Genomic DNA, 21987 nt, shown 5'->3' with positions numbered 1-21987 from the left:
CTGTGAGCAGGGGTCGAGGAGCAGCCAGATGGGAGAGAGTCACCGAGCAGCGTGGAGGAGGACACGTCTTAGCATGACTTTCTCCAGAAATAATATCCTTCTCCAAGTCACTCCTGAGACTCTTCTGGCCTTGCCCTGGCCCCAGCCTGTTACTGTTTAACCCACCGGACAGGGACAGCGTGTCGGAGGCAGCAGTGTCAGCGTGCAGGGACGGCAGCGGGCGGCTGGGCACACGTGAGGTCACACCTCCCCGCGCCAGTGGGACCTGCATCACCCACTGCCATCAGCAGCACCCAGCTCCCACGCTGCTCCGTAAGCCCCGGGACTTAGTCGGGGTGAAGCGGCTTTGCCGGGGTAACGCCAGTTCATTTGGAAAAGGGCCTCCTGGGGCTGTGTGATCCGGGATAACTCGGCACCGGCTTCAGGGGACCAGCCAAAGGGTGAAAGAGGGGGGATGCTGGCTTCAGCCCCCCCACCCTGAAGTGTAAAGCCCGGCAGGCAGAGCCATGGGGCGATGCACGGCGTGTGTGCACACATAAAGCCCCTTTTCGGAGCCCAGGCAGGCCCGGGGCTTCCAGGGGAGGTTGGTGCCATGCTTCAGGGTGAGCTCTGGTTTGTCTAATGAGGGGAAAAAAATATGGTTTCCTTGTAAGCAAACAAAGCTTGACTTTATTGCCTTTAAAGTGCAACTAGCACAAACAGTGGTAACAGGGCAAACACTGATAATGCTCGGAACATTTTGAGCTGTGCAAACAAGCCGGAGGAGGAGGGGTGTGTTGAAATGAAGGGGTGAGGAGTTCCAGGGGGAGGAGAGCTCCTGGCCCCGCAGCCCCCCCGAGCTGCCCGAGGCAGCGATGCTGAGTCTGGCTTGAGGGTGGAGGAGCCCCCCCCCAGTGAGCGGGGCTGACCAGGAGCCCTGCAGAGCACAAAACCCCCACCGAGGTGGGATGCAGATGTTACTACAACATTTTTAGCCCCAGCCTGCGGCTATGCCCTACCCTGGCAGCAGGAAGAGGTGCAGTGCAGAGCCGTGCATCCCTCACCCGATCACTGCCCACCCAGCACCCCACCGGTGTCTCAGGTGCCATGCGGCAGGCAGCGCGCTGCCCCTGCCTTGCTTTTTCCCCTTCTTCCCCTACCCCACCTCCTTTTTCCTAGGCAGGCGGACGCATTGCACATGCCTCGTGCTCCTCCTGCGCCTTGTTCAGCATTTTCTGTCCCATCCAACGTCCTCCGGGTGATGATCCATGGGCGGCTGCCATATTTCCCAGCCCTGCCTCACTGGGTCCTTACCTGGTGACCACAAAACCCTGGTCCCCACCCCTCAGGGCACATTTTGCCCTGCCCAGGAGAGAGTGATGCACGGGAGGCTCAGTCCTTGCAGACGTGAGACAGCTTACAGGGAGCCAGAGCACCAGCGCCGTAGGTAGGGATTAAGGTCCAGCTCCTCAAGAGATGTGCAGGCATCTGCCTCCTGTTACGTAGGATTACCAAGCAGGTTGGGAACAGCAGGCCACTGCAAACTGGGTCAGAAGAAGAAAGGGAGAGATTGCGCGTGGCTCACTGGAGAATCACGCAGGGGTGCAGGGACCTCAGACTTTATCTCGTCTCCACCCCTCCAGATCCCGATGCATCAGAGGGGCTCTCCAGGCTGTTCCTGCTGCCAGGCTGGGATGGGAAGAGATGCCTGGAGTCAGGGTAGCCCCATCCCACACGCACCCCTGCCCTCTCAGCACAGCCCTCCTCACCCCAGCATCAAGGGATTACCAAGTTTTGCGTCTGGCTGACGAACTCTTCCCTAATCCAGCCTTGGGGGTGTGCAGGGGCGGGGGGGGGGGAACTTTTCTTATTAAATCCATTGCCCACCCCCGTCCTGCACGGGGCATCCTGGATCGCTCCCCTTCCCATCCAGGCTGCCACATGCCGACTCGGACACCTCCCCGATGCTCCAGCTGATGGGGTCACTACCAGCCGGGAAATTTTGGGAAAACGGGGACCCGACGAGCCTTTCTCTCTTTGTAAGAGATCAGCCCAACCCCCAGCACTGGCGCCTGTTTTCCTGCAACCAGAAAGACCTGAATATTGGGGAGAAATTAATGTCTTTTTTGCCAGATCTACCCAAAATCAGCCGGTTCAGCATGTTAGTAAGGGAAGGGACAGGCAAACAGGATGACGACACATGCACTTTTGTAAGGCTTGAGAAAACAGGCTGAAGTACAGTACATAAAATAACAAAGAAACTACACATACTGGGGTAAGTTCAGTTGCTTTGGGACAAAAAGAAGTGATTTATTTTTTTAATTTTTTTTAAAGCCAAAGCTTCCTTTACTTTTGCTCCTAATTCTGCCAAGCCTCTTCAGAGTGAGGATTTTGAGAATTTCTCCCAGCCGGACTCTGTTTTCTGGTAGGAGGGGCCAGGGCAGGAGCCCAGACTCTGAGCAGAGAAGCGATGCACATCGGACGTGACACCTGGGGGTGGTTTTGGCCCGGTGTGGCGTGCCGATATAACCAAGGCTGGAGGCCAAAGGCAATACGGGATGAGAGTAAAACGGCTCGGGCAAGGAAGCAAGGGGGTGTGTGGGGGTGTGTGTGTGTGTGTGTGTTGTGTGTGTGTGTGTTTCTCAGCAATGTCTTTGCTGGGTGATGTGGGTGATGCTCCTGCGAGAGCTGCAGCGCCGGAGTGCACCCGGATGTGCGGATGTACAGCAACAGAGCCCGGGACACTCGTCCATCGCGGACACGCTGTCCCATGGTGGTACCCACGACATTCAAGGAAGAAGCCAAACAAAATGGGTGCTTGATGCTGTTGGGTTTTCGGAACAAGCTGTTATTCCCAAATGGGCTCTTCCCCCTGCTGCTGCTCACCCCAAACACTCGCTTTTCTTCCAAAAAAAACCCACAACGAGCATCATTTGAGTTAGTGAGCCCCATAAGCCCCATTTCCCCCCCCAGCCCTGCCCCACGGGGAGCTCCTCTGCGATGAGCAGCTGTACCTCACCCACGGGGCACTGGAAGCTGTCAGGCCTAAAAATTCACAGCTCCCTGGGGAGCAGGAAAGCTATTTTGGAGGCTTCAAAACTGCAGCACCAAAATTATTTCCTGAAGCCTGCATTAAGTTATTCAGGCATCTGGCTGCGCAGGTATAAAGCAGCTCGTTCATAAAAATGCTAGTCCTTGATAATTTTCTCAAGTTTTCCCCCAGTCACAGTTTTTCTCTGTGCTACCGGGATGTGGGGAAATAACCTTCTTCTAGTGAGCTTGTTCAGGATGCGATGAGAGGACTTTTTTGTGTGCATGCAATCCTATAAGAGGTAAAATTTAGCCAGGTGTGGCTAGTAGGACAGATGTGTTTGAGGAGAACCCTGGAAAGCAAAGCCACCATGTCTCTGGAGCGCTCAGCCCATCACAAGCACGCTTGGGTTTCCTCGGCGGGGCCCCAGGGAGGAGAAGCCGGGTCGGTGCCCTCCCCACCGCGCAGCCCGTGTCCCAGCCTTACACCAGGGTCAGGCGCCCGCATCACGCGCCGAAGCATCGCCACCGACTGGCACTTCACAGCTGCTTTGAGGTGCTGCCAGGGACTGTAGGTCTCGACTGCCAACAAATCAGAGCCATTGTGCTCCATCGCTCCCCCCTCCTTTCTCCCCCTTAATAGCCCCTTTCTGTACCCAGGGAACGTGATTCTGCATCATCCCATCCCGCTGTGAACCCCAGCTCTGCTCCAGGCTGGCTGCCTGCGCCCACCAGAGCCGATATCCCGGCCGGCCCCGCAAGAGATGGGTGCACTGTCATCCCTGCAGCCCTCCCTGCAAAAAACACCTTGATTTTGTACCAGGGTTATTTGTACTGGATCGGTACATTCAGAAAAATCTCTGCCACCGCCGTATCCGTAAGCCCTCCCACCAAAAATAGGTCTCATTCTCCAGTCGTTGCAAAAGCATCTCCTCCATTCACCCCATGGCCGATAGTTGGTACCCGGAGCAGCCGTGCACAACAGCGGGTGCCCCAACGGGAGGGCTCGAGCAGGTGGGGTGTTTGGAGACTCCCCGGGAGCACGAGCCACCTAGCCAAGTTGTTGTTCTCATTTGTTATTCAGCGTTAAGGCAATCATCTGCACCATTCTCCCGTCAGTCTCCCCATCCCGGAGGATAGTTGATGCTAACGTCATTTCAGTTTGGTCCAGCTGCTGTGCTCAGGAACAGATGTTTTATTGTTCAAACTGAACACACAAATTCCCCCCCAAAAAAAACCCAACCCAAAAAGCAACAAAAACCTAACTAATTTGTGTTTGCGGTGAGGTTAGCCGCAGCTTCCTCTCCCCAGAAATGCGAGGAGACAGAGCAGCAGCCCCAGGGAAGACCCAGGCCTCCGGGAAAGCCAAGATTTCTACATCCAGCTATGTGTCAACTTCCAACATGTGATGCGACACCCCCCCCCCCAAAAGCCTGCCATGTCCAACAGGCAGGGACTTCCAGCACAGTCCCATTTCCCCTGATACTGAGCTGTCACTTCCCGGTGGGATGCACCGAAATGTCCTCCCAGGAGCAGAGACCCACCCTGGTATTTCCAAGGAAGAGAGCAGCACTTGCTTAAGAGCAAGGATAGGTGTCTCCTCCAAGGAGCAGACAAAAATAGGTGCAAGAACGTGCCAGTGACACGTGTATCTCCTGTGCACAGTCAAATGAGCTCGCCCTCTTTTCCAGCTCGTTGAAAGCAGCCTGTGCAGCTGATGCTTCAGCGCAAGAGCGCAGTGGTTTGCAGCCGTAGGGGAGTGCTGGGCACCGCACGCATACACACGCATTTCTTCAAAAGCATGGGGTGGAGGGAGGAGGTCCGTCACTTTGCAGCAGGTGAACAACAACATCTGGAAGTCATGGGCTGGTCCAGCCCTGGTCCAGCCAAGCACTCCACTGCATCCCTAAGTGTTCCTGTGAAGCTGCCACAAGGCAAGCTGTGGAGCAAGTGGAAAATGCTTCCCTGGCTGCAAAAATGAGACCTTTTTTAAAAAAAAAAAAAAAAAAAAAAAAAGCAGCAAGCTTGCTAAAAAGCCAAAAAAGAACTCCTAAGAACACCCAGATGTTTAATATTCATTTTCTCTGTAGCACTAATAACTCTACAGATAAGCATGGCACTTCTCCCATGCAGAACTGGGAAACACTGGTATCTCTTATACAAACCGGGGAGGAGCTACCAGGAGGAAGGGCATAGCTGTTCTCCTTGCCTGACCTGCAGAGGCACTTCTGCTGTCGGTGAGACCTGACCCTAGAAACAAAGGGCTCTGAAATACCCACAGCAAATTGCTTGGGTAATTTGCCCTACATGGCCAACGCAGAAGGCCCAGAGCTGCCTGTGAGGCCAGCGTGAGCATCTTTTGACACCTCCTGGTGTGTGCCACATGCTTGGCATCACTTCTGGCAGCATACTGTGTTTGCTCCCTGTTGCACAAGAGGGAGGTGATAGGGATCCAATCCTAAGGGATCCAATTCTATACGCAGCAGCATGAAATGCCCTGGTCCCCCTCAGGAGACCGTGCTGGGACTGGGAACCATCATATGGTTTGAAAAGCCTCAGCAGAATGACCACAGCATCCGCTCTTAGCAAACCAACAGTGGGGGGAAAGCCACCAACTTTTTGTGGTTGCACATAAAATAGACCTCGACCGCAAAGAGCCCTGGGCTCTGCAGTCCCTGCGTCATAAATCCATCTGCTGAGACCTGTCGTGGATCAGCACCAGATGTGACTATCCCCTTGAGAAGAGCGCTGTCAGGGGAAGGACTCTCTAGGGGAACAAGACAGCAAGAGAGTAGGAGGCTGGAGGTGGAAAATAGCTGGGATCGTCCATCCCTTCTCATTCAGCTGGGGAGTAGCAAGGATAGGGAGTCAGTAAATGTCCCCTCCTTTGCCTGGTGACAAGTTGCTCCCACTTCAAAACCACCTCCCTGCTTCCCACCTCGGGCCCAGGGATGCTTCGCACCGCTCTAAGGCTGCTGCCTCCAGCATCCCAGCTGGCTTGGCTTCAGCCCATAACCACAAGCGTGGTTTAGCTGCGAGCGGGTGAGGGGAGGTGTTGGAGAAACCATCACAGCAAGCCAGCAGGATTTGGTGTCTACAAGGAGCAGCATTGGCCCGTGAGCCACCTTCTTTGCCAGCATAGTCCCTGGAGGGGGAGGCCAGAGAGGTCACTGAAACCTTCAGGCAATGACATCGTATGGGGACGCGTAGGGAAGCAAGGAGAGGGCAGGATCCAGCCCCCTGCCCCGTACCGGCGCGGCTCAGGGAAGCAGGCTGCAAACCCGGAGCTGGGTCAGCTATAGGTACAGAGCCCAAAAGGAGATGTCGGAAGGAGATGTCATGGAAAATATTTACTCTGTGAGGTCAGTGCACCCTTGGCTTCTCTTTGGAGGGCACTTTGAACACAGGAGGGCAGACGTTTCCCGCATGCTTCTGCAGGCGAGAGGCTGGGGAAAGCAGGCGCTTCCCTCGGCTGGAAAGACAAAAAGCACAAGTGGAAAGTTTCGTGCAGAAGGGAAAGCAAGTGAGCCTTCAGCTGCTGGCAGCTGGGCCCTTGCTGTTAGGGGAAACAGCCTGCTTTGCAAAAGAGGAGGAGGAGGAATCTCTGAGAAGAAGGTCTGGGGAAAAACAAAACAAGAAAAAACAGAGGGGATGCCCCAGAGCAGAACCATGGACTGGCAATATGCAGGCATGCACTGGGCTGTGTATTAGAAGGAAGAAATCACCCCAAAACTGTAGTGCCTTGGAGGCACGGTGTGGGCACAGGGTGGAGGGGAGCCCTTGCTCTCAGCAGGGACAGGCAGAAGGGGCTCAGCATGCCCGTGGGGCATCCCCTACCCACTCTCCTGCCCAGCAGAGCCAGGCCACCCTCTCCCCAAAACATCACCCTGTGCCACCACACCAGGGAAGGACGTCTCAGTAAAGAGTCCCCAAGTCTGAGACCAAAGGGCAGGCTAATGAAACGACAGGCCGTGCGCAACACGGCACGTTATTCCCTGATGCAAGCCCACCAAGTGCCACACAGCAGCCCTGGCAGCCGAAGGCTAGCAACAGTGCTTCTCATCTCCTTCTCCTGGGGTTCAGCACCCTCAAACAGGGCTCCTCGTCACTAGATTTTAGGGTAAAGCCATGATTTGAATGTTGGTCCCACTGACTCCCGTCAGTATATGTATCTCTGGATGAAAGCAACTGCCCCCCCCGCCACGTGTGTGATCACCGCTGGGTGCTTGGGCCACCTGAACAGGGTGATCCCAGGCATTTGGGTAGCTCAAGCAGGAAAAAACATCTCCTAGAAGATCATCAGAAAAAGCAGAGGAAGATGCTTCACACCTTGTGAGGAGCAGCTCTCAAACAACAACTCTCAGCACCTCTTGTCCTAATTGCTAGGCAAACTTCAAGCGAGGATCCGACACTTTCTGCTCTTCCTAGGAACATCTCTTACTACACTTTCCGGAGGGGTCAGCATCCCAGGGGATAATTTCTCTCTTTATTTCAGGCTTAGCTCATGCAGTGACAATTTTCCCATGCAATCACCCCACGGGGGCTGTGACTCCATCACCCCTCGCGAGTGAAAGCGGGCAGGGGGAGCTCCCGGCGCCGAGGCTGCGTCCGGCGGCGCTGCCAGCAGTGATTCAAGAGGTGGGACTCCCATCTGCCTGACTCACTTGCTGTCGAGCCCAAGCCCTGGCGGGATGCTTCACTTGCATCACTTGTTGCTGGAGATGATGAAGAAGAAACCCGAGTTGTGTTCCTGAGATGTGCTGTGCCATTTTAAGCCCTTACACATTCCCATTTGCTAGTTTTTTTTTTCCCCCTCCTCAGCTTTTGACTCACCATGTTGTCAACTCATGACTCCATTGAGCAAGCATGGTACACCCCAGCCTCTTCCTCAGAGTATTCGAGCTCTCCACCCCTCCCCAGTTTGTCCCAGTCTTGTCTCGGCATCCCCACACCCCCAGCTGCCCTGGGGCAACGCACCCACCATCCTACCAAATGAATCCTCCGCCGAGATAACTTGCAATGGAGAACCCTCGAGCACCCCGTGCCACCCCGGGACGGGGTCTCCAGCACGGCACAGCCAGACCCTCACTCCCAGAGAGGCTCTTCTAGGTGTGATAACAGCAGGAGGCTTGCCCTCTGCCCACCACCTTGCTGGTCCCCAGCTCTTCTCCCCCCGGAGCCCCGGCACCCGCTCGCCCAGCTGCCCCTCGGCTCGGCCGGGCACCACCGCAGCCGGGACACTTGAGCCCCGGCTCAGCTGTTGACTCCAGCCCCTCCCCGAAGAGAGGGATGGGGACGAGGAGCTGCTCCGGGCTCCAGGGTGGAATTTCACTCACTTCGGTGACCTCGTGCCTGCGGCACGCTCTAAAAATACAAATAAACCGGCGGGCGGCACAAAACCCACCCCGTTTCCCGCAGAGGGCTGCTCAGCCAGGCCCTGCCTCCCCCAGCCGCCGCCTCCTTTGTGAAAGATATTAACCCGAGGGCTAAAAAAAAAAAAAAAGCAGCCAGATCCTGTTCTTCCCCTGTCTCAGCTGAAGAATATATTTAGAAATTGATTGGGGCCAATTTGCTGAAGACCTGGGCATGGGGTCAAGAGCAGGCAGGCTCCGTGTCCCTCTCGCACTCCCCGCCTTGCTAAGCCAGACCAGCCAAGCTCTTCCTATCTCCCCCCAGGGAATCCCATCCCTCTGACCACCCCTCTCATCCAAAGCTGACTGCTGCCAGGCTGGGCGCAGGGGACACAGCGGTCCCCCGTGCCGTGGGGAGCTCCTCTCCATCCACCCACCGAGAGCATCTCACCCTCATGGTGTCCTTGCCCCGAAGCGGCAGCAGGAGCTTTTCTTCCCCATCCTCACCTGCGCGGCTTTATGCTCCATAGTCACTAATTTCGCCCCCGTTCCTACCTCACCAGGTCTCACGCTCGGGCTCATCAATACTCAGCCCCCGCCGCCCGGAGGTCGTTAGCAGAACCCATCCATAAGCCAGACACCGGTCTAATTAATATAACTTCTTGCGATTGCGAAATCCCCTTCCCACCCCCATCCTCCCGCAGCCGGGGTCACAGCGAAATCAGGACCCGGGCGCCCAGCCCTGCCTTCGCCCCCGTGCAGCGGCGGGCGTCCCCTCACGTGTCCCCAGCCGGCACGCCAGCATCGGGGACGGGGAGCCGAGGGGGACGACAGGCAGTGGAGGTCAGGGTTTCCCTATACCCAGCGATAAACAAGCTCTCTGGAGAGGAGGGAGGGGGGCAAAAAGCCCAAGGAAGATATATTTTTGTGAGCAGGCAGATTAGGAGCAGCTCGAGGTGTGCTGGCAGCCGGCGCAGGACAGCGGGTGTTATCTGTGAATGGGTGCGGGCTGCTACCCGCGGGTCCCGCCGCCGCCAGGATGGGGAGGTGGGGAAGGGGAGGTCTGGAGAGATATTTGCTCCTCGGCCAAGTGGCTATTTCTGACTTCGGGAGCCCGCGGCTGAGGCTGGAGGGGGTTTGAAAGCAGCAGCTGGACCCAGGCTGCACCAGAGGAATATCCACCCTCCCTGGGCTACAGAAGCTGCCCAGACCCCCGGTGCAAGCTCCCCTCCCCACTTCCCATCACTCCTGACTCCCTGCCGGCAATACCCTGTGCCCTGGGACACGCCGTCCCGTGCCCTGACACCCCGAGAAGCCATCGGGCTAGCGAGGTGCCCGGGCAGGGAGCGGCTAATGCAGGGAGCCGATTGAGTTACAGGCCAGCGGTTGTATCATGTTTACCAGCTCCCTGCCGCATATCCTGTGCTGGGAGGGTTCCTGGAAGCAGGAGCTGATTTCGCACCCGCTCCCCGTGCCGCACAAACACGCAGGCTATGCCGAAAGCAGATCTCCGCACGTGACCACTGCCAGTATTACCCAAATGGCTGGCCGGGAGCAGCCACCCCCTTCCTCACTCTCCTCCTCCTCCTCCACTGGCTGTATGCCTCCTGTCTCCAGCACAGGGCTGGCTCCATCTGGGGTTTTTTTTATTCTTATTTCCCTCCTCTTAACTCTGTATAACTTTTCCCAGCTCTTAATTTAAAGCTGAGGTGGCAGCCCGGCTGGAGATGCTGGAGGTCTCCAAACCTTTGGTTACATGCCGGGTTTCCTCCGCCCTGTGCCATCAGGCTGCTGAGGTGACACCAGAGCCTCAGCCTGCCACTCTGAGACGAATTAAGTCCTGGACTCCAGGTTCTCTAAGTGGTATATGAACCCTTTACCCGTGCAGAGAAACATGGTGTGAGTCAGTCGCAAACCCTGAGCATCGCTTGCAAACCCGGGTGCAGTGCCCAGACCCGGGGCACTGGGCTTTGTACGGCAGAGGATGCTGCAAGACCATCTGGCAGGCAGGGATGGAGGAAGAGGCAGAGCAGGAAGATTTTCACCCCTCCCCTGGGCCATGCACGGACACGCTGCACACACCGACGCCGCACTGTGCTACCCAGAAACTCAGCCTAGAAATCTTCCTTGCACAGCACCTGAAGGCATCCTCTCGGATGGAGGAGAGGCTGTTCCTGCAGCCCTACCAACACATCTTCTCCCTGCCAGCACATTTTGGGGTGGCTGTTGCTGAGTCAGTAGTTCCCATCTCTGTTTTTCTTTCATATCTGGGCCAGCCGACTCAGCGAGATGGCAGGGTGCCCCGGGGCTACCACCTGCCTCTTGGCGATAACACTTCGCTGGGGACCATCTGCGTGGTGTCATGCCGGTGCAGCAGGATGGGTCGCTGGGCAGAAGGGCTGGGACTGGGCAGATACATCACTGCTGGGGAGCCTGGGAAAAGCAGCTGCTTGGATTTCTCCTCTCCTGCATCCCCGTTAACGTCCCTGAGACATGACAAAGGTTGGCCCAGCCGGGAACTGTGTTTCTGTTTTGAGATTCACCTCCTTCAGCCTCAATGCTGATGGGCACGCAGGGGGCACGGCTCCTCTCGCTCGCACCGCTCCCCTCCTGAGCCCCTCGGTGCCTCTGATCCCAGCGGTGTGGGGCAGAGGGAGATGAGTGCTTGCAGATGCTGGTTCAAAGCGCTCCTCAGCCCGTACACCCTGTTTGCAGATGTGAGCTGCTCTGGACGGGGATCCCGTAACCAGCATCAAGGAACAAGCAGCTCCACGGTCAGAACAGCCTTGGCTTTATGGCCCGGTATAAAACATTTACTCTCCCTCCCTTTTTGGAACAGCACCACCCATAGTTAGGCTTTACCTGGTACCCCACATGAATCACCTTCATCTGTGCAACATCTTCCCTTCACATGTCCAGCATCTCCATAGGATTTTCTTGTTCACTGATTTTCTTTAAATACATCCCTTCTTAAGACAGATTGTTTACATCTTTCAGACGGTTTTGTGTGTCTAAATCTTCCTATTTTTATTCAAGATTTCTTTTTGAGATAGACTGGAAACTATTCTGAGTTGCCACCAGGGCAAAGGTTTCCCTTGGATATATTTACACATTCAGGTAGACAAACTACACGATCTAATCTTGCAAAGGCTCATGCACGGGTTTGACTTGAGACACCTGCATCATTCCTTCACGGCAAGTCAAACAGCTTCAAGCTGAAAGTTAACCTACACCTACTGGATTTTTTTTCTGGTGTGCATTTTTCCCTTGTAAACAAAGAGGCAAACAAAGCACCTCTGCTACCCAGTGGAAAATTCAGTTGGGGAAAAAAAAAAAAAAGCTTTGGAAATAAATTATTAGATTTGCAAAGCATCCACCCTAATTGGGTGGGCTCTGGGAACACGGGTGGTGTGTACTGCTGCATAAAAGTAAGGGGAGAAGAGAAAGGGAAGGGAAGGATGTAAAAAGGAAGAGCAGAGAGCCTCTGAAGGACAGCAGGGAAATGCCATGAGCACCCCCAAATTTAAGGTGACCTCTCCCAATGCTCAGCACTGTTGCCACATAGGGATGGATCAGCTCTGACACCGTGCGGGGTCTGGATCCCCATCCCACACACGGGAACACCCTGTCCCCAGCCTCCCTGGCACACCGATGACTTGGATATGAGTAATCTTGACACTGACTTTTAATGTAAGCATCTTTTCCTGTGACGTCCTCGGGGAGCCCCGGCTCCTCTGCAAGCTCCGTCTCTCCTATCACATCACACCCCTTCCTCCACCAAACCCGACTCCCACCTTCCTTTAATTACAAATATCATGTAAGCCCAGGCAAAAACCCAATCAGCAGCCAGGCTGCTGTCAGCACCCATTATCTCCACGCGTTAGCTGTGTCCTTAGTGAGCCACCTAAAAACGAAGGCAGAAGGACGCTGCCCATGGGCAGGAATTTTCCACCGGGGACGTATGGTCAAACCGGGTCAGGCGATGCGGTGCCCTGGCTTGCATCGCCCGCCGGCACCGTGAGAGGCAGCTGTGCCCGCAGGCAGCCCCTTCGTGCGCTGTCCGAATCCCTCTGCCCGGGGCATTGCCCAAAAAAAGGCGCCTTTCATGGGCCACTTGAACCTGAAACACCCCTGACCTCATCCCAGGGGGACAGGCTCCAATCTCCAAATTCATCCCGCAGGGCTCCTAGCTCAGCATCGCCCTGGCACGAGGCTTCACGTTGATCCCTGTCCACGAGATGTGAGGACTGAGGGCTCTTTGAAGAGGAGAAGACGGGGACCAAGAGCTGTTCGAGGATGAAGACATCCTCACCTTCGCTGGAGGGACACTTCCTCGCTGCAGCACAGCTCAAGCTGTTGCAAACCAGCTGAATAGCTGGCAGGGCAGCCCAAACCGCTTCCCCAGACACAAGCAGCGAGATCCAGTGGGTTTCCAGAGGAAAACTCCGCTGCCCGCTCCCCAACCCTCCTCCCAGCCGACGACAGGCTGCCTCCGGCTCCCTGCCACTCCACATCTGGAAGGGAAGCATCAGGAGGCGGCACGCTGGGCACTTCCCTCCTGCACATCTGGGAAATGAGAGCTCTGCTTCATTGTGCTGGGGCAGGGAGGGTTTCGCTGGTGTTATTATTCCAAGCTGGTCCGGAGTCAAGGGAAAACAAAAGCTTCTTCCTTGCCAAAGGGAGGGCTGGCTAGAGGCAGCCACTGGAGACAAGGGCTGGGCTTCTAAACGCTACATTTTGGTGTTTAAATTTAGCCCTAGATTGAAGTTTTGCAGACACGAGCCCTTCTGGTGAGCCAGCAGCGTGGCCAGCGTCAACACCGGCTTTTGCCACACAGCGCAACCGATCGAGCACCCTTCCTTCCCCGTGGGCTCAGCCGCCGAGCCTCCAGCCCCAGCAGCGACGCGGTATGTGGGGCAGACCCCTGGCTGCCCATCAGCAAAGAAACCACTCCGACACGCTCTGCAGAGCAGCGATGGCTGGACAGGGCAGTCTGGTTGGAATAACAAGGCTTTTTGGCCATCCAGTCTACTTTGAGACAAAAAAAAGATGCAATTTTTTCTCTTCTCTTTAAGCAGACGACCAGCCTGACCAAAGAGGACTTCCCAGAAGAAATGGAGATGTCAGGTGTTGAGAGCTCTGGCCGTGCCCTGCATCGCCTGCTTTTTTCCTGGGGCACAGAAAGTCATTACGGCTTTTGGCCTCTTGTACGCCAGCCCTGAAGCTTTAGGATGCCAGTCCTTGCCTGGGAAGGAAGCCAAGCCCCACGCTTCTATTTTATCACCATTATTGCTCTCCGTTTTCCCCACCTTACTCCAGACCATGGTAAATGGCTTCAAGGAAAAAAAAGCCTTGTTCACAGCAGGTCTCCCCTCTATGTTTGGACCCCTAGATGTGATAGGCACTCTTTTTTTTTTTTTTTCCCCCCCTTTTTTCCCTCCCAAATACAGAATTTAAAGGCTCTAGCCAGAAGTTGTTTCCATAGCGCCTGGTGGCACCACCTGGGAAGCTGGGCACAGTCCAATACTTGCCAAAGGCTGTCACCCCCCACCGCTGCCAAGCTCTGTGGCCCCTGCTTGAGTTGGCCATTGGAATTAAAGCAGGCAAATAAGAACTCAGGAGGAATGCTGTTTATTTGTTAGAGTTCTGCAAACAATTAATATGGCCTTGTCCTTTGGATGAGCCTGGTTTGATAAGGATCCTATTCATATTCCAATGAATCCTTAAGAACAGAAAGTTGAATGCAAGTGAGCAATCCAGCTCTCGGCTGCTCAGTGCCTGCAAGGGAAATGTGCCTGCAGGCTCAGACCCCTGGGAAAAAGAGAGATGCTCCAAGCTTTCAAGGCTTTTCTGCACAAATCCAGTGGCGCAGGAGAAGCACGCTATAAATGAGGTAGAAGGGACGGGGAATGGTGGGGAATGGCGGGGAATGGCTCCTATATAGTGTTACACAAGGTGTTTTCATACAGCAGCCCTCCTCAACTGCTTGCCCCCCAAAGCTGTGCAGCCCCAAAGCCAGACCTCTGGGTTTGTTCAGAGCTGCTGTCTGATGAGCACTGGAGCAGGATGCGGCTGAAGAGACAGCCCTACTTTCAAAGGACATCTAAGACTAGAAATATCACAATAGATCTTTAAGATGAATGGACTAAAACGTGCAATTTTTTTTTTTATACACAAATTAGAGTACTAGAATAATGGAAACAGCCGGATACCCTATTTCACAGCTTATTAAAACCCAGGGGAAGCTGATCCTCGCTACACACAGCTCCCTAGGGATGAACTGCGTTTCACTGCTCTGCGGCAGGGTTCAAATGCTGCGGGGATACACAGAAAGCTTTTGAGCACAGCAAGTCTCCAGAAAACACAAAGGTAGCTTTGTCTGGAGTATATCGACCTTCTTTTTCTTTAAATACTAATTCTGACTCGAAGATAAATGTATCACAGGCACAGAAAGATGTTCTCCTCTCTAGGAAAGGAACTGTAAACACAGGCTGCCGTGCACAAGCTAGGGAGAGGAGAAACGCAGCCAGCTTCGCATTGAAAAAAACCTTTCCCTGTGACAAAGGGAACCCGGTGCCAGTGTAAGGAGAACCAAGTTGATTCGGTGAAGCATATGCTTTGCTAAACTCGCGGCTCACCGAGGAAGAACGATCTAAGGAAGATGCTGCCTGCGCAAGAGAACTGTAACAGGGATGTAATCAAAGTTAGTTGTTCTGCTGAAGCTTTGAGTGATCCTGACAATCTGGGGAATACAGGTCAGCTCTACTTAAGTCAACTCAGTTGCTCCTACAATCCCCGTCTTTTTCCTTAGCGAGCACTTTTGCTTTTAACCAATTTTGTTGCTTTCTTTCCCCAGCGACTCGCCGCCGTGACAGATTCGGCACTGTCAGAAGTGCTCGCATCTTCAGATTAAAATGCAATTCTGCTCCAAAAAGTGGCTGTGGAAGTGTTGCAGGTGATTTGATCTCAATGACCTGCAGAAACTGGCCCACGGCTGCATCAGCTCTGCAGGGCTACTGAGGAGTAAAAGGGGATGGTGTCACCGAAGCAAGCAGTTGCTGCTCAGAAAACCCCCGGGGAGCAGATCCAAATTTCATCGGGTCTTTTCCCCCGCAGAGCCTGTGGGATATCTCTCTAGGATGGGCTGCACTTGGAGATGAACTCGATGGTTGAACCACACTAATAAATCCAAAAGGAGAATTAGAAAGCTATAGTCATAATGAGAATGTTTTGCAGTCTTTATTGCCCAAAGTCCCATCTTTGGATGGCTTTTGGATGGCAGGAATCCCTGATACTTTTGCAAAGGCTAATTTGACCTTGGTAAAAGCAAAGTATTGCTGGACTCAAGCTCCCATAGGCCAAACTTTGTTCTGTGGCTGCCAAGTGCCACCCCCGCTCACTTCTACATGGTTATACAAATATATATGACAACTCTCTGGGTTTTTACTACCCAATCAATTTCTAGGCAGGTCTTCAGGAACAGTCCTTCCTGGGTGCCATCTGATTTCACAAATGCCAAGAACTTTTTAAACAACTCATAGAAACCAGGGAAAACGCACTCGAAACGAGCAAAAGCAATCAGCTGAAAAAAAAAAAAAACCCCAAACAAAAAAAAAAACCATCACTGCGTGCCTCGAGCTCATCCCATGGACGAGGGGAAGGGGAGGCAGAAAGCCAACACCGGCCTCGACGGCGGCTGCGTCCCAGCGGCGAGGATGCTGGTTGGGAGGGCAGCCCAGCACAGCCTGCCGCCTCCAATCACGCCACCGGTGGCTCGCGTTGCTATGGCCCTCAGGTCTGAACCTTTGGAAATTAGGTAAAAGGTCTGAACATGAAGCTATTTTCTTCTTTTTTTTTTTTTTTTTTTCTTCTCCTCCCCCTACGCAGCGGTGCCCCTTGCCTAGCACAATCCCTCTTCCTGCTGAGCTCTAGGAGGAAAGCAGCTGGGATGAAGAATTAACTCTCGCGGTCCCAGGGGCTTTCCAAAACGGGAGCAACAACCTGCGACAGAAACGGCATCGTGCAGAAGGGGGGGATGTACAAGTTGGTCTTGCTTCCCGCTGCCCTGCGGGAATGATACGGAGAAAGACTACATGTGTAGGGATCAACGCATCCTCTCCTACCCCCAAAATTTTAAATGCGTTTCGTGCTGGTGAAACAAGCTGCTTGGAGATGCCAGGAGATGGGATTTTCCATCCCCTGGGTAGAATTTGGCATTTCTAAGGGTGCATCTGAGACCTGGAAGATCTCACCACCTCCCCTTCCAAAGCACGTGGGTCCCCGAGCTTTCCCTTCAGCCCGGCGAGGGGGGGTGGTGGCGGTTGGCTTGGCACAGGCTGGAGCAAGGGCATCTCCAGCCGAGGTCAGAGCAACGGCGATTAGAGGCAGCGCTGCGCTGGCGACGCACCCGCTCGCCACGTACCCACGTGCTGACGTTCGCTCCGTTCCCGGAGGCAGCTCTGCCTGCACCCACTCGCTCTGTGCTGCGCGGGCATGCCTGCACCCTCCTGCCTGCTGGGACCACCCCGGGCATTGCACCAATGTCCCTCGAGAGGCCACCCATCCCGCTATCAGCACCTCTGATGCATCGAGGAGGGCTGGGAGGGAAGGTGCAGGTTGGCAGCCTCAGGGGTTACCCCATTCGAGCCACATTACGCTGCTGCCGGGAGGGAGGCTGCATCTCCAGGTGAGAAAGCAACTACCACCAAATTTCAGCTCTGGGAAGCTCTTGGCTGCTCAGCCAGCCTCCCCCAAACCTCTCGTCTCGGTAGCAAGCCAGGCACCTCGCTGGTGCAGGGCCAGGCAGCTCGGCAGGGGAACTGCCACAAAGGCGTCTTTGTTTCTCCTGCTTCACCCCAGCCCTGGTGTGACACCTACGAGGTGGAGTCACCTTTCCACAAAAAGCCTCCAGCAGCGTTTCCCAGATGCTGCGTTGCTGCAGCAGGATCCGGTTCATTCCCCCCCGCCTTTCCCCAGACACCCAGGCAGGAGCAGAGCAGGGGAGCCAGGAGCGATCAAGGCAGGATTCAGCCAGTATCTGCTCAACCAGGGGTTTGCATTAATCCTTCCTGGAGCAGACTCCCGTCCCCATCTCCGCCTGTCTCCCCGAGAGCCAGGCTAACCTCCCCCCCGGCACACCCCTTCCCCAGCACCGTGGGGTGAGAAGCTATGAAAAGCACCGTATGCTTTTTAATCTTCTCTCTTTCAGCCTTGCTTACATAGGAAAGTTACAATGGATAAACTACAGGTGTCAAGTCCTTAAAGTTTGTAGGGAAAGCAATTATCTTCTAGCAAGACAGCTAAGAAAACTCCAAAGAGATGCTGGCCCAAATCCATCTTAGGTCTGAGATGGAGCAAGAAATCTTCAAACCAAGGAATGTACCTAGCTCGAAGCTGGCCACGTCTCTACTTACACATTTCTTGTTTTATTTCCCTTGTCCCAGCGGGTTGCCTGTTTTTCTTCCAGCAATCCAGTGCATCTAACAGAAGTATTACCTCTCCTGACAAACACTGCTCTGCCCATCACCTGAAACCAGCCCAGCTGCCGCAACAACACTACTACTGCTTGGAAAGCATGGTCCGTCTTCCTGTGGATGATTTCATTCAGAAATAAATCTGTTTGGCACAGCGGCTAGATTTAGCTACAGCAAAATACGACCACTTTTGGAGTATCATCGTGTTCTTTGTTCACCCTCTCAACGTCCTGCTTCGAAAAAGCCCACCCTGGGGAAAGAAAAATGCCCTCGGATATTAAACATCTGCAGCTCCCATAGAACATCAGCCGGGGGCATTGAAAAGGAAAGTAGATGCCCATCAGTGGAGGACTTTGCTGACCAAGTCTTGCTTGGCTGCGCTCAGCACTGTCAGGCGGTGCGGAAACTGTGAGCTGGGCTAGGATGGAAGCTCCTGCCTCCCCCACCAGAATGAGCTCCTGCAGCAGCCCAGCTCCTCGCCATGCCCATCCCTGTGCCGTGCCCAGGAGAGCAGCAGGAGCCAAGCTGGGACCCAGAGGGATTGTGTACCGTGTGGCTGTTCAGATCCCAGGCTGTGCTGGCACTCTGGGAGGTAGCGATAACCTTAGGACGTGCCTTTGATCTCAATATATTTGGGGTGCTAAAAAACACACGTCCTGTGCAACGCTTTTGCTTTTAAATACAGAGCTGCTTTGCAGAGCAGTGTTCTGCTATACCACCTGCAAAATAGCACCAGACTCAAAAAAAAAAAAAAACCCCAAACAAAAAAACCCCCCAAAACCTGAAAGGGCATGGCCTTGCTAGGGCACAATTTACGCTGCAGAGGCTGATTTGGGGAACTGCAACGGGAAGCAGAGGAATGCCTGGGGCTCAGCCTGTCGCACACAGCTGGGCGTGAGGAGGCAAGGGTTGCTGCCCTTGGAGATGCGTGGTTAGGAGGAGCGAAGGCAAGGCTTGAACGCTGTGTGCCTGCGTGGGTTAGAACTACAGCATGCCGCCGGTTGCTCACAGGCGCTTGCTCCAGCAGTGGGCGAGACGCTTCTTCCAGGCAGCCACGCTTCCCTGACCTCCCCACTGAGTTAATCATTTCATGGCTTCGGCTGACGACAGGCTGCAGAAACGAGCTCACCCTTTGCCTGGCCTTGTTACTCAGCAGTTCCAGGTCCACCTCTTCTAGGAACCTCCCTGCGCCCAGCCACCCCAGTGGGGACATCACCCACCTGGGGTGGGCACCAGGCTGGATGCTCAAGCATCCTGCAAGCCACGGGACCAAGGCAGGCAGGAGGTTGAAGGCTGGTTAGATCGGTGCGGTGGCCCTGCCCTAGCAAAACAGGAGCCACAGCTCACTGTGCCCAGCACCGGGGACTCGGCTCGCTCAGGGCGGTAATCCAGGCAGCACGGAGGAACGCATCTTGCCCAAATCCCACTCCAGTCGGAGCAGCAGCCTTGACAGGCTAGGCGGCAATTCAGGGCACACCATCCTGCCTGAAGTGCCGTGCAGTGACAGCCAAGCACAGCATCCTTTAGCCCCTGACTTCACCAGCCGTGCTATGTGGTGGTAGGCAATTAAATTGCATCTCTTCTCCCCCTAGGGCAAGCAAAACAATATTCCTCCCTGTCTCTGCAAGAGAAAAAAAGATGGGAAGGATGCAGGGTGGAGTAAAAATTAATGAGGTGTCTTCCCCTCCTTCAATTCTCTTGCCACATAGGGTTTAATGGTTGGAAAGCAATCTGAGATCAGCAGATGTCAACAGCACTGGAAAAGCGCACCCATGCAAATGAGCCATGAGCCCAGCACACCCAACCGAACCAAGAGATGGAGCAGAGATGTGCAATGCAATAAACCCGGTGCAGCTCCTAGCAAAGAGAAACCAAGTCAGGCAGAAAAAGCCATCCATGGGCATGATTTATTCAGTGCTTTCCTCTCACCCCCGCTGCTCCTGTCACTGCTATTTCCACTTACTGCTGTGTTGAGGGCACATCCACGCTGCTCTGGAGGAGCAACCTCGGTTCCCCGAGGACACGGCAAGCTGGAACCTGCCAGCGCAGGTACTGGGACTGGCACAGCTGGGACAGAAGCATTTGTTTGTTCAGCGAGGGGCAGAGGGAGGTGCAAAGCAGAGGAAAAGCTCTGATAGTAGCAGGATGGTAGACACAGTGCCTCTGACAGTAAAGGTCCTCTCAGTTCCTCAGGGCTAAGAACCAAATCTCTGAGTGTAACAGAGAAGGGCTCTGACAAGGAGATGGGTGCAGACCGAAGAGAAGAGAAAAAAGCAACAACAAAAATCACAAATGAACACCCAAAACCCAAAAAACCCACCTCTCATCTGAGCATGCTCCTTCCCCTCCAACTCCTCCCAGCCTTCTCCAGTCCCCCAGGTCCTTCTCAGCCCACTTCCACGCTGAGCTACCCCTTCGCAGCCAGACAGAGGGACAGGAGGGCTGAGCTGAGCATCGAGAGGACACGCTATTTTAATGAATCCAGCACACAGACCAGCTCTGCTCCCCAAGACCTTCTGTGCAAAGGTTGGGGGTCTGGCTGAGAGCACGGGGCAGTGCTGGTACCGGGGTGGGGTGTCCAAGCATCCCAGGGGTCAGCAGCACAGGGGCAGATGCCTGCAGGCAGCAGCGTCAGAGGAAGGACTCCTGCCCGTGCCAGGGAGATGGGCAGCGGTGCCCACAGGCACATCTGCTCCTGTTTTCTCTGCTTTCTGTGCCACCGATGTTCAAAACAAGCTGTTCCCGAGCCCAGAGCAAGGGCTGGCGCCTGTCCCGTGGTACCTGGCACAGCTTATCCTGCAGGACAAGCACATGGTGCTGCGGACGCTTCCCAGAAGGGCTGGATGTTTTGGCAGGGCTGGTGCTCTGGTCTTGCAACACGCACGGGCAGAGTGTAGCAATATGCACATACACAGCTCCAGGTGCCCCGGACACAGAGGAGGTTTTGTTTGGTGGTTTGGTTTTTTTTTTAAATTGTTTAGTGGGTTTTTTTCATGCTTCAGAAGAGGACTATACAACAGCAAGTGCTTGGAGACCTCCCCACACAACCAAAATCCTGCCCAGCAGCAATGACTGCCCGACTGCACAGCCGAGCTCCTCATCCTCCTGCTCCAGCAGACACCACTAACATCACGCCTGACTATTTCACCTCTACAAAAAGCACTTCTCCTTCCCCAAAAATCCCAGGAGCCCAGTTCAAACTTGCTATAAAGCAGCTCAGCGCAGAGGTCAAACAGAATTACACCGATTTCCACCAGCCACAGATCTGGCCCAATTTTGCTAAGAACACTTGATCTCCTCCCAGAGTGCTGCCAGCTGGTTGAAATACAGCTGCTGCTTCAATAGCGCGCAGAAAAAAAGGCTTGACGTTATTCACGACAAAAGAGACAACTATTGCAGTGTTTGCTTTAGATTTCATGTGAGCAGTTTGCACTGGCTGGATAGGGGAGGGGAGATGAGCAGGGGGAGATGCTGGGTGGCAGAGGTCTCCAGGCTAAGCTGTCACTAGCTCCCACCCAAGATGTCCCATGACACCAGGGTGGCACGCTGTCTGCACAGGCGCCCTGGGAGTGATCCAGTTCAGCTACAGCCCGTTAGAAACCCATTCACCCTGGTCTCGCGGGTGCTCTGCGGAACCCACGTAGAATCGCCGCCTTTCCCCCACCTCACCCTTTGCACAGAGACTTCTACTTTACTGAGTCCAGATCTTCCAGCAGAAGCTCCCATCCTACAAGCTTCAGGACCTGCTCCAGTGCAAGCTCTCCCAGCAAGCCCAGGCTGCCTCTTTGCAAGGCACAACAAAAGGGCTGGCTTTTGTTTCGAGAGGAACCATGTTGATTTGTGCCTACCCATGCGCAGGCTCAAATCGTGTGGCCAACTGCTTCCCGGGTGCTTTGGAGTCACCATGGGTGGTTCACAGGAGTGACTCAGAGCACTCCTGCTGTGCCAAAGCCCAGCTCCCTGTACACAGGGGTGTTGCAGTACATCATTCAGGCTGTATTCAACCCCTTCTGCTCTCCGTTGCCTGTATAAGCCAGGCAGACACCTTCTGTAGGGTCCTGGATACTGCCCTTTGTCCCTTGATGTTTCTGAGCTATATTCTACCCTGTGCAGAGAAGCTGGTGTGAGTAGGGTTTGCCATGCATGAGCTCTAC

The 21987-nt window shown here is 54.6% G+C and overlaps 1 long non-coding RNA gene across 4 annotated transcripts in view; it reads right to left on the bottom strand.

The window, feature by feature from the left end:
* LOC142602793 (uncharacterized) overlaps nt 1-20677 on the bottom strand; it is a 29496-nt gene extending 8819 nt beyond the window's left edge. For all 4 annotated transcript variants that reach the window (XR_012836617.1, XR_012836618.1, XR_012836619.1 and 1 more), the window contains exon 1: nt 19797-20677. This is a non-coding gene — a long non-coding RNA (uncharacterized LOC142602793). The remainder of the gene's footprint in view (nt 1-19796) is intronic.
* Nucleotides 20678-21987: the final 1310 nt, after the last annotated feature.

This window comes from Balearica regulorum, chromosome 8 (assembly GCF_011004875.1).
Source record: "Balearica regulorum gibbericeps isolate bBalReg1 chromosome 8, bBalReg1.pri, whole genome shotgun sequence".
NCBI classification, from domain to species: Eukaryota; Metazoa; Chordata; class Aves; order Gruiformes; family Gruidae; genus Balearica; species Balearica regulorum.
The sequence above is the reverse complement of the archived record's forward strand: the minus strand, read 5'-3'. Positions and strand labels throughout refer to the sequence as shown.